The sequence below is a fragment of the Podarcis pityusensis genome, assembly GCF_964106645.2.
Source record: "Podarcis pityusensis genome assembly, chromosome: 2".
NCBI lineage: Eukaryota > Metazoa > Chordata > Lepidosauria > Squamata > Lacertidae > Podarcis > Podarcis pityusensis.
Genome location: NC_138029.1, coordinates 13,545,280 through 13,558,305, shown reverse-complemented (window position 1 = coordinate 13,558,305; position 13,026 = coordinate 13,545,280). Strand labels below are relative to the sequence as shown.

The window sequence follows — 13,026 nt, the reverse complement described above, 5'->3', positions numbered from 1 at the left end:
TTTACAACTAAAAAGTGCTCTGGAGTAGCTCAAGCAGGGATCTTTCCCAGCCTGAGATACATTTAGCTGGAGATTTCAGGGACTGAACCTGGGACTTTCAGCATGAAAAGCCCGTGCTCAGCTGCTGATCTCTGCCCCCTTCCATCAACCTCAGCAGAAGGAAGCATGCGCATAATGGAAAATGCATGAGTCAAGAATGGCACAAGGGCACTGAGAGACAAACTGTGTGTAAATGACACAGGGTACCACTTCACAAAACCCCTAGGTGGAAAGCAGCTCTGTGCAAGATGTAGCATGCAACCCACCTGCTGATCATCACACATGAAAACTGCATAGGTGTGTTCGTGCTATGTACATTCAGTGTGAAGCCACAGGCAATAAGGGCAGCAAACTTTGCCCATGCACGATCCATGAACCTCTACTCTAGTAACTTCTACACTACAGTGCTTTCCCTCTGAGAATGGGGCATAGTATTTAAATGTGCCTAATAAATTAGTAATTGCTCTGAAGCACCATTATCTTGGTTACACTATTTGGATTTGCACCAAATCTTGCATCTGTATATAATAGTTCCCTCTTGTTAAAGCCCCCCCCCCCCATCATTAAGATCAGGAGATCAGTAGAACATCACCAACATTTATTGCACTTTATAAAACACCCAACCTTCACCTTTGATTTATAAGGCTGCCCATGGACTCTGCACCACCACCATAAAATCTCAATATCCTTATCAGTCCTGCTTGAATAAAGTTCATATCTGAAGCGAGTAGTTTTATGTTCACTCTGTTGGTATACTGTATTAAGGTTGGTTCAAAAGAGGATACAAATGACGACTTGGGTGATAAGGTAGCCATCTGTACCCAATTTGCAACCGAAATGCTTGCACCTTTGCAAGTTATGTTATGCTACGGTTTATCTGGCTCAAAGGACCCCCAAAGCAGGAAACACAACAGAAAGAAACAATAAAAATGCAATAAATAAATGGGAAGTTAAACAATAAAGGTAAAGGGACCCCTGACCATTAGGTCCAGTTGTGGCCAACTCTGGGGTTGCAGCGCTCATCTCGCTTTACTGGCCGAGGGAGCCGGTGTACAGCTTCCGGGTCATGTGGCCAGCATGACTAAGCTGCTTCTGGCGAACCAGAGCAGCGCACGGAAACGCCATATACCTTCCCACCAGAGCGGTACCTATTTATCTACTTGCACTTTGACGTGCTTTAGAACTGCTAGGTTGGCAGGTGCTGGGACTGAGCAACGGGAGCTCACCCCGTCGTGGAGATTCAAACCACCAACCTTCTGATCGGCAAATCACAAAATACACTGTTTTTGCCTTGATGAGCTGCTTCTATGCTCTCATCACCATCACAGACAGAGCTCCCCAGCATTGCACTTGCAAGGCAGGTTAACTACATCCCCACCAATCTCTCACCTAGGAGCAAGCCCATCAGCAGCCAATAGCCCCTAGAGGATACCCCTTGCCTTTGTCACACCCTCGGTCACTCCTGTGGGGTTGCCCCACTAAGGCTGGCCTGCCAGCAGCAACCAACCACCAATGACGGCACTCAAATAAATAGGCTTTTCTCCTTGGAAACAAGCTACAGCTGTGGCAACATTCTTTCCTCTTCACACTCTTTCCTGCTCTCACTGGCTGCTGTTCTCCAGATGCAGCAAGAAATAGCCATGCTACTGCTATCTGCCTCCTCTCACAGCTGAACTGCACCAAACCTTTAAAAGTTGAAGATACTTATGAACCAACCTGGACCCTGTGACCACAACCTGAGGCCCTTCTTTGGGTGCCTCTCCCACAATAGGTCCGGAGGATGGCAACATGGGTACGGGCCCTTTCTGTGGTGGCTCCTCGTTTGTGGAATGCACTCGCCCCAAGTAGGTTAGCTTGGCACCTTCATCACATATATTTTGGTGCCAGGTGAAAACAGTTCTCTTCAACCAGGCATTTGACTGATTAACATCCTATTGCCTTTTAAATGTGTCTGTGGGAGGGGAAGTTTTTGCTTTGTTTTTGTTCTATTATGTATTTTGTGGTTTCATTTTGTGTTTGTATGTTGTGAGTCACCCTGTGATCTTCAGATGAAGGGTGGTATACAAATTAAAATAATAGTAGTAATAGTAGTAATTATTATTATTATTAATAATAATACAAGGCATTAGCTGGTGCAACTTTACAGGCACGCCACTGTACACATGCAGAGGTAAAGGTAAAAAAGGTAAATGACCCCTGAACCATTAAGTCCAGTCAAAGACGACTATGAGGTGTGGCACTCATCTCGCTTCAGGCCAAGGGAGCCGACATTTGTCCACAGACAGCGTTCTGGGTCATGTGGCCAGCATGACTAAACCGCTTCTGGCGCAATGGGGCAACAGGACACCCTGACGGAAGTCAGAGTGCATGGAAATGCCGTTTTCCTTCCTGCAACCTATTTATCTACTTGCACTGGTGTGCTTTCGAACTGCTAGGTTGGCAGAAGCTGGGACAGAGCAACAGAACACATGCAGAACCCTCACCTTCCTCCATGAAACCCAGGAAGCGGGCTGAATCAGGCATATTACATATGAAGTTGCATTATACCAGGCATGTCCAACAGGTAGATCACGGGGGTGTTCCTGGTAGATCCTAGTAGATCTCTGGCCCCTCAGCAGTGATCTCCTTCGAAACAACTGTGGCTTATAGCCTTTATAAAATAAAATAAAAAGCACCCTGGCTTCCTAAAAAAAGCTCAACAAGTTTAGCTTCTTAAAAAAAGGTCAACAGATCACTGCCAGCTTTCTTCACAGTCTATTGGGAGTTGGACGTCCCTGCATTATATCAAGTCAGATCGTTGCCTCTGTCTAGTTCAGTGGGGTCTACTTGAGAGGTGGAAGACTTGCAGCCCTCCATGTTGCTGGACTCCCAACTCCCACCATCCCTGACCTTTAGCCACTCTGGCTGAGGGCTGATGGGTCCTGGAGTCCAACAACAGCTGGAAGACCACAGGTTCCCCATCCCTGGTTTACTCTGACTCATGACTGTACTCTAGGTTTTCCAGGTGGTAACCTTTCCCCACCCCTTGTACTTCGGACCGTGTGCTACGGTGCCTCCCACACTTTTCCCAGTCCTACCATATGAGATCCCTTAATGGGAGGTGGCATGAGGACCTCGTGCATGCACAGCACATGCTGTACCACTGAACTATGATCTCTTCAGCTCCTAGCCAAGTTTGTGTCAAATGTCTACTGCCTGGGCCCCGGGCCAATCCTACCATTAGGCAGAATGATGAGAGCGCCACGGATGGCATATTCTGGGAGGCGGTGGAGCCCCTCAGCTCTTCCTCCTGTGCTCATTTCCCTGTCTTCAAGCGTGAGATTTAGAGTGGTCTGGAAGGGGGAGGTGGCAAAAGCCTTTCGTCTAGCCCCAGGTTAGGTCAGAGCCAAGGGAAAGGTGTGGGGTTTGTTTAGGCAGCTAGAGCAAGGATGGAGTACCAGATACAGTGGTACCTCAGGTTACATACGCTTCAGGTTACATACGCTTCAGGTTACAGACTCCGCTAACCCAGAAATAGTGCTTCAGGTTAAGAACTTTGCTTCAGGATGAGAACAAAAATCGTGCTCCGGCCGCGCGGCGGCGGCAGCAGGAGGCCCCATTAGCTAAAGTGGTGCTTCAGGTTAAGAACAGTTTCAGGTTAAGTGTGGAGCTCCAGAACGAATTAAGTACTTAACCTGAGGTACCACTGTATTGCTAGACTTCACCTCCTGTCAACCCCTAGCCAGCATGGGCAGGAATGATGAGAGTTGGGACTCAGGAAGGCGCACTGACAATCTCCGCCAGGCCAGGGTTGCTCACACTCTTAGCAACCCACAGTCACAGTGATCTCCAAGAGTCACAGAAGCCAAGTGCATGTTTAACAGGTTGCAGACAATGGGTGCCAGGGGAATCTAAATATTTGACAAGGGACTGGGATGGGGGCGGGGAGAAGGATTTCCTGCTCGAAGAAATGGAGTGACTTATGGGAAGTCAACAAAGATAAACATTCATTCATTGGTGGGTGAATTTACCCCTGCTACTATTTTAACAAGTCATTTGCCTCCAGATGGTTGGTATCACCTTTCCCCCGTGATTGTTTCCGTTCACAAATACAGTATCACCACTGTGCCAAATTGGCAGGGATGGGGAAAGAAATTTAATTGAGTTTGCATCTATAGGTGAACCTACCTAATTTGCATTTACTGAAGCAATATGTGAACTCACACACAGCCACACTTCAAAATTTGCACTTCTCCAAATTTTGCAGCCTAGTTCTCCAGCCAAGAAATGCACACACCAGGGTAAACTGTGCATATATTAGAGAAAGGAACATACAGCAATGAATTACATTGGGGGGAATGTTTTTGCAAAAATGTGCATATTGTGCAAAGTTGCATAAAAAAATCACACTAGGAGAAACTCACTCTAAAATGCTGATGAATTTTCATAAGGACTTTAGAAAGAATTCAAACTGATGTGGAAATGCGGAGAAAGGAACCTAAGATTGGAAAAGTGAGAAATCAAGAAAAACTGGATTTGACATCTTTGCCCATTCCTTCAAATTGGAGATAGTATTGCTGTTATTGGGCCCTGAATCTGTAGAATGCTTTGCTTCATCTTTTTAAGCCTGCATGAGAAGCCACTGTTGTTCCCACTGCATTCAGTGGAACCTAAAGGTGAAAATTAGTTACAGTGGTACCTCAGGTTACAGACGCTTCAGGTTACAGACTCTGCTAACCCAGAAATAGTACCTCAAGTTAAGAACTTTGCTTCAGGATGAGAACAGAAATTGCGTGGCAGTGGCACAGCAGCAGCGGGAGGCCCCATTAGCTAAAGCGGTACCTCAGGTTAAGAACAGTTTCAGGTTAAGAACAGACCTCCAGAACGAATTAAGTTCTTAACCCGAGGTACCACTGTACTTGCAAAAATCCCCCCCCCCCCCCCCGCAACTGACTTACCTTCCAGACAACCTGTTTATTGAGCATTCATCCTGATTTGTTTACAGGGAGATTAGAGGACCTTGGCTATTTACTGAGCATTTATTCTGATCTGTTTGCAGGGAGGTTAGGCAACATTGTGTCAAGCAATGTTTTTCTGTGCGTTTTACTGTCACTTTCCTTATTGCAAAAAGCCCAACCTTCTAGGGCAGCGGGTTTGTTGCACAAGAGCTCCAAATTAGCTTTAATTATACAAGCTGATATTGCTGGTTTATGACTGGATCTCACCCAAATCAAGGGTCTGGAAACACCCTGAGTCCAGTGCAAAGGGCTCCTAAAAAACAATTCAGATTTCTTCCCTCCCTTCACTGGGTCACACCTTCTTCCAACAGTAGAGGTGGGAAAGCACTACTTTCTGTGCTCAGCTGGCAGTATCTAGTGCTGGAGTATAAGGTTTGCCAGCACTCAGCCCCAGAATCCCTTTTCAGTGCCAAAGCTGATTCCAGGAGTATGTGAATAAGTCTTGCACATTCTCCAATAGGCAAAGTTCCAGGGATATTGCTGCTTCAGTTTAAGGTTGCGGGGGGGGGGGGTGTTATGAGAGAGCGCTAGAGATTTCTGGCATTTTTGTAATATTTGCCTCATGTACAAGTATACAAGCAGAACACATGTGGAGACAAACATTATGAGTAGGTATGTCTTGAAGGCGGAAGATACACTACCCACATCGGATTCCAAGAGAGAGACTCTGCAACTCAACATGCCTTCAGCCAAATCACAGTATGCTCTCTCTTGTTCTCTCTCTTTCTAATCTGCAATCTGCAACACATGCATATTTGCCCCCTCCCCTCAGGTTCAGGGGTATCACCTTCTCCAAGAGGTCTCCAGCTGCCAGGGGACCCTGTCCAGTCCCCTGAACATCCTGGACTCTTAGTCATCTGCCTAAGAAATTAATCTTCATCCAGTAGCCATAAAAATAAAAATGTGTCTCTGGGAACATGCAGAGTGCTTTTACCATGCCCCCATGCAACTGCACCCTATAAAGGTAAAGGTAAAGGTAAAGGGACCCCTGACCGTTAGGTCCAGTCGTAACCGACTCTGGGGTTGCGGCGCTCATCTCGCTTTATTGGCCGAGGGAGCTGGCATACAGCTTCCGGGTCATGTGGCCAGCATGACTAAGCCGCTTCTGGCTAACCAGAGCAGCGCACAGAAACGCCGTTTACCTTTCCGCCAGAGTGGTACCTATTTATCTACTTGCACTTTGACGTGCTTTCAAACTGCTAGGTTGGTAGGAGCAGGGACCGAGCCACGGGAGCTCACCCCATTGTGGGGATTTGAACCGCCAAGCTTCCGATCAGCAAGTCCTAGGCTCTGTGGTTTAACCCACAGCGCCACCCGCGTCCCACATAAAATGTGTCTCTGGGAACATGCAGAGTGCTTTTACCATGCCCCCCATGCAACGGCGGCCTGTACCTATGCAATAAAAATTAAAGAGCAGAGTTTCAGGCAAGCTTGAACCTCAAACCCCCTCTTTGGGGTAAATGAAACACAGTCCATTTCTAAGAGCTGCCCTGTGTGTCCCCACCCCCAACATATACCTTTCCGCTTTCTCCACCTCCTTTCTCTCTCTGCCAACTCTTGTTTTGTTTTTCTTTGAAACTTCCGTGTCCGCAAACAAAGAAGAAAATGTCTTTGTCTTGGCATTGCCTCCAAGAAGCATTGGAGATTGGGTAAAGGGTGGGGATTAAAAGAAGTTTTTCGGCACGTTTCCTCTCCAAATCAGGAACAAGGCAGATTTTACAGGGGGATTTCCTACAGACAGAAGCTGTCTCCCTGAAGGGGAGAGGGCTGCTTTTTGTAATAACACAGAGAGGATGCCTGCCCAGAAAACAAACAATGTTTCAAGGATGTAGATTTCCTATTTAACTAGCCAGCGGGGGGGGGGGGGGGGGAGAGGTATCAGGCCCTGGTGTGCAAAGCCCTGAGAAAGCCGCAGAGTCTCCTACTTTGTAAGCAAGAATGAAGTTGGCTATGCACTGTGAAGAGAATGCCAAGGCAGGTTCCTACTCACCCCCTGAACAGGGAGACGTCCCACAGCTCTGCGGTCGCACACCCAAGCCTTTTCTCCAACGTAGCCCAGGGTTAGAACAAAAAGAGCAAGGAGGTTGATCCAGCTCAGCAGGAGCTGTCCATGGTTTGTCTCTTCTGCACCGTCCTGCTTGCCGCTCAGCAGTTTCTGACTGCCACACCTACTTCCTCCCCGCACTGCCTGCCACCAAAGGATCTCCTCCTCCTCTTCTCAGATCACAGGGCTGCAAAGTCAACAGGGTTAATCATTAGGTTGCTAGCAAAGTGCCCATCAATTTGATGGATGGAAGGAGTGTGCGTGTGTGTGTGTGTAAAAAGAGATTTGCAAAGAACTCCTGCATATTTCAAAAGCCTGTGCACTCTGTGCCTATAGAGCAGTGCTTCCCAAACTTTGGTTCTCCAGCTGTTTTTGAACTACAATTCCCATCATCTCTGACCACTGGTCCTGCTAGCTTGGGATGATGGAAGTTGTAGTCCAAAAACAGCTGGAGACCCAAGTTTGGGAAACACTTCTATAGAGACACAGTGGACACTCATCCCACCAAGGCCTCTGTCACACTACCTAGTGTGAGTGACTGAGAGCAGGTTTGGGCCTTAACACGGTTCTGAGTGCTTTACTTCTCCCCGCAGTGGAGAATGGCAGTCACTCATTTACAGTGGTTCCTCGGGTTAAGTACTTAATTCGTTCTGGAGGTCCGTTCTTAACCTGAAACTGTTCTTAACCTGAAGCACCACTTTAGCTAATGGGGCCTCCTGCTGCTGCCACTGTGCCGCCGGAGCACGATTTCTGTTCTCATCCTGAAGCAAAGTTCTTAACCCGAAGCACTATTTCTGGATTAGCGGAGTCTGTAACCTGAAGCGTATGTAACATGAAGCATATGTAACCCAAGGTACCACTGTATATGAAAAGAAATGAAATGGTGCACTTGGAGATGCCATATAGTGGGGCTATGGCCCTCCACAGGCTCTCCATCCCTGATCTAGAGGACAGATGACCGACTGGTGACCCTTGAGCTAAGTCATAATGTTGTCCATCTTTTGCTAGTTCCACCACATTGTAAAAAAAAGAGAAAAAAAAGCTGCTTTTTATTAACGCGCAGTGTCACTTGAGAGGAAAATAAGTAATGAATTGCTGCACATAATAAATATATGTTTTGTAGTATTCCCAGTTTTGCACACAGAGAGAAGGACCTGCTTGAGTTGATCTTTTAGGAATTTCAGCATCCTCCATAACAAATGTTCTCCATAGTAGTTAATCCAGGCCCGGGCCTCCTCATGTGGCAGGGTGAGGCACCCACCTCACTTCTGGCGAGAATTCTCCGGAAGCTGCTGCCAGCACTTTGTGGGTGCTGCTGTGCAACGCAGGCACCAGCAGTGGGGTGGCAATGAGGAGGAGGCATGTTCCTGCATCACCTCAAGTGGCGCAGCAGGGCGCACCACCCCTGAGTGAATCAGCTACTGCTAGTTCAGGGTGGTCCAACATGCAGCCTGTAGGCTGCAAGTGGCCCTCAAAGCCTTATTTGGCGGCCCTCAGCGACGATGTCCATACCTACTGTGGTAGGAATTTTGAGGTCTAAGATATATGTTAAATGTTCATAAGTGTACCAACCAAGCACGTACATAGATCAGCACAGGAAGACAGACCTGAAACCATTTTTGATCCCAAACTGACCAAATGTTTTCTCTGCAAGGTCAAAGAAAAATGGAAAAGCCTCCCCATAGTCTTTTCCTTCACAAATCCTGTCTTAAGGGCACATTTAAGATATGAATAGGGTGTGAGCCTGTGACCTGGCTCAGGAACTAAGTATTTATCATTACAAAAGACTGGCCAGGCTCCCCAGGCAGTCCAATCAAGTGACCATTAAACAGGTAACCTGGCAGACAGGAGGTAAACAAAGCACTCAGATTTCTGCTGTAGACCACCCTTTCTGTGATGTAGGTATGATGTATCTGGGTGGTGGGTCTTGAGCTACACTCCTTCTGTGATGTATGTATGATGTTTCTGGGGGTGGTCTTGGACTCCAGGGAGGGAATTTAAAATGTCTATACAGTATAAGGGCAGGCATACTTTTGTTCTGGGTTCCTCCTCCCTCCTGCGTGTGGTGAGTGAGGACCCTGTTGCAACAGATCAATAAAGATCAGGCTTACTAGCTGCTTTGATTCTCAATGTTCTCTGGTTGGCCTCTGTTATTTTCTCCTACCAATAGGGAGCCTACGTAAGGACTCTATATGGGCTCTTGGATACCCCATAAGGGAAAAGGGCAGATTTTTGTTTACAACACCCACCTCCACACAGCAGCCCCACAATCCCGTCCCAGCTAGGTCTGGATTTTGAAAGCTCCGCAGCAGGCAGCAATCAGGGGCTTCAGGGCCACATGGCAGTACACAGGGCCCCCATAGGCAGAGCCACCATATGTCATCAGCACAGACTGCTGTGCAAGAGAAGAGAGATTGACAGGGTGAGGGGTGACTAGGCTTGGGGCAGAGGCTGAGGTAAAAAGTGAAGGGGAAAGAGAGCATGACCTATAAATATTGTTATGTACTGAAGTTCTCACCCTGGGCCAGCAGGGGGATACTGTAGATAGTTTTCACTCAGGTCCACATATGCAAATAAGGATTGAAAGTGACGTTCAGTGATTGGATAGTTACAGAAGGTTGTTACAGTTGCGTTGTACTGGAGCTCTATATAAGCAGGCTGGCTGAACCCTTCAGTTCAGTTCTTTTTCTGGCCTGTGAATAAACAAGAGCTGTTTGAAGAATCGCTGTGTCGTCTGATATGTTCACCCACAACTTAACAAATATAACTGTGTATAAATAGGGGCGAAGGCTGCAGTTAGAGAGAAAAAAGGAATGAGTGACCCAAGAGATGTGGAGGCAAAAACAAGTGAAGCGGGAAATGCTGAGGTAAAAAGCCAAGGGGAGGAATGGGCTAAAAACAAGGGAGGCTGCAGCTGAGGGGAAATGGTGTGAGGGGACAGGCTGAGGTGAATAAAAGTGTTTGAAAGAAGTGCAAGAGTGTAAAAATGGGAGATACTGTGAGCTGCGCCCCTCACTGATGCCATATCACATCCTCATTGGGCCACCTAAGGTCAAATCTATGAAATTTCTGAAACAATATGAGAACCGAAACGAAAACCGTACTTTTAAATTCACATTCATCCAAACTGTGTCACCAGTTTTGTGTAAACATGCAATGTTTACACAAATGCATATATTAGGGGGAAATGTAATCTCCAATTCATATATCAGTGAAGGTAACGTATAGAAGTACAATATATGTGGGGGAATTGCTTGCAAAATGAGAAACAGAGAGAAGTGTACTGGGCAGATCCTGCCATCCCTAAGTGGGATTGTGTTGGGTGCAGAGTGTGTACACAGCCATGGTGTGTGTCTGGGCCTTGCCAGGGTCTTGTGACACCTAGAAAGCTAACAAATTGATGGCAGCATGAGCTTTGTTGAACTGGTGTCCATCAGATGCACAACGTTGGCAGAGCTGCTGGTATATGATATATGATATCTTTATTGTCATTGTCCCATACAGAACAATGAAATTGCGAAACTACATAAAACATTCAAAAACCCCTAAAAACTCTGAAACCCCATTTTAAAATACACTATACTATACTATAAAATACACTATACTATAGAGACCCCTTATGCTGCGTTTAGAACCAGAATTGCATTTGCGCAGAAACTGTTTCTCAGGCAGCTAGTCCTGGCCTTTATAACCCTATACCTTCTTCCAGAAGGCAGAAGCTGAAAGAGATCATTTCCGGGGTGCGTACTATCCTGCGCTATCTCTGCCGCTTTCTTATGGCACCTGGCAGCGTAGATTTGATCTAAGGTGGGAAGAGTGCACCCAATTATTCTCTCTACATGCATATGATAAGCCCTGCAGGGGTGGAGATGATAAACAGAAATCCTGCAAGGTCTGAGGAAAAGAAATGCAGAAATGACGAACACTGACAGTGACCCTTCTTAACTGGCACCCTTCACAAAGCAGGGCAGGTGGTAACACAAAGTTCCCTGGCTTTGTAGCAATGAAAAGAGGGGTAGCCATGTGACAAGTCTCTCGCAGCAAACACAACAAAAGAGTTTTGTGGCACCATCAAGTCTTTAAGACATTACCTTGGCATTGGCCAGCTAATTAACACACATGTGGAGAGATGGAAGGAGAAACTAGCCCAAGATATTTTGCTGCCTGAGGTAAAGAGCAAGATGGCGCCTCCCCCCCCCCATCCCAGTTACAAAAGCTGTCTAATTGAATCTAATTGAATCTTTTGTTGGAGTTTACCATCTGCTGTATTATGTATCTTAGATTCAATAGAGTTGCTGTTTTCAAAAGGTTCTAAACTCTTTGTGTGGAAACTCACTAACCTATTTAGTACTAACCTATTTTGTATTTAACTTGCCTTTCTGTTGTAACCTGCATGAATCTAAATAAAACTAAATAAATAAATCTGACAGCGGCACTGGCAGCTTCTGGCACCTGAGGGCAGCAACCTAGCTTAGGCTGCGCGTTCCCGCCCTGCAAGCTCTGTCTACTCAGTGTCCCTCAGCATCTACCGCCTGAGGCAGTTGCGTGGCGAGTTCCCGCCCCCCACCAGGATAAATAAAGACACGAGACACCATAATTTAAGGTTAAATGGGTGAATTAGGCCACAACTTTATTGAATTCAGGAATGAGAGGCATTGGCTTAGGCATTGGTCCTATCGACTATCCGGCTCCAGCCCATTTGCTGGAGACACGGGAAGGGTTAACACCATAGAGGGGGAGTCTCCTGCTGAGGCACGTCAACTAGGAGCTCCCCCGGGTCACCGCTTGGGGGCGTGCCTTTGGCCCACACCTCCATAGGCTTCGGACAGGGCCACGCCCCCCAGAGTCCTTTATCGGACCACCCTTCGTTCACTGGGGGGAGGTGATGGCGTTCCTCTCCCCAACACATCCTCTTAACCCCTTCTTACCAATGCCTAACCGCCAATGCCGAGGAGTTGTGACGAGTTGCTACGAGGTAGGCGAAAAACCAAATGGCTGTAAATTGCCAATTGGGAAAAATTCCTACCATGCCCCTTGCGGCGACAGACCAAAGTCCATAGCAAAGTCAGAGACCTACCTAAAGTCTACCTAAAGGGTGGGAGGGTGGGAAAACGTGGGGGCTAGCCGGCGAAAAGAGGGCGAGCCCCCTCTGCGCCGGCCCTAAATAGGCCAGGCCACGCCCCCCCCAGCCAGCCGATTGGCTGGCTGGGGGGAAGACGCGCCGGGATTCCCCTGTTCTCGCGGGGGCTGAAACCAGCCCCCGCTCACGTGGGGGTGGGCGTGAAGCACGCAACCCCACCTCCTGGGCAGGCCGGAAGTGGCTTTGCCTCACTTTGCCACATGGCAGAGCCAGCCCTGGCAGGTCTGTCACATGCTTCATCAATGTCCATTCAGTGATGTTATACCGTATTTTTCGCTCTATAAGACGCACCAGACCACAAGACGCACCTAGTTTTTGGAGGAGGAAAACAAGAAAAAAAATATTCTGAATCTCAGAAGCCAGAACAGCAAGAGGGATCGCTGCGCAGTGAAAGCAGCAATCCCTCTTGCTGTTCTGGCTTCTGGGATAGCTTCACAGCCTGCATTCGCTCCATAAGACGCACACACATTTCCCCTTACTTTTTAGGAGAGAAAAAGTGAGTCTTATAGAGCAAAAAATACAGTAATTAGGCCTCGTTCTCTCTGACACACTTTATAAGGTACATTTTCCCACCCAAAATTGTGGGAACTGCTGTTGGTTAACATGCTGGGAACTGTAGCTGTGTGAGGGGGGAAACTACAGTTCCCATGATTCTTTGGGGGGTGGGAATGTGCTTTATGAGGTAAAATTGATTAGACACAAAGACAGATTTCAAGATGACATTGCTGGTTGGGGGATTACGACTATTCATCCCCACCACTATAAATGATCTTTGGCATCTTCTCTTATTTAAACTCTGAAACAAT

The 13,026-nt window shown here is 47.2% G+C and overlaps 1 protein-coding gene across 2 annotated transcripts in view; it reads right to left on the bottom strand.

Annotated features, from left to right (window-relative positions):
- Positions 1 to 7,249, bottom strand: part of LOC308470863 (unconventional myosin-Ia-like) — a 55,763-nt gene extending 48,514 nt beyond the window's left edge. The window contains exon 1 of one of the 2 annotated variants that reach the window (XM_080994449.1): positions 7,027 to 7,249. The gene's annotated coding sequence lies outside the window, so the exon portion shown is untranslated. Of the gene's footprint in view, positions 1 to 6,553; positions 6,653 to 7,026 lie in introns of those variants that run through there. The other variant, XM_080994450.1, reaches the window with a different exon arrangement.
- Positions 7,250 to 13,026: the final 5,777 nt, after the last annotated feature.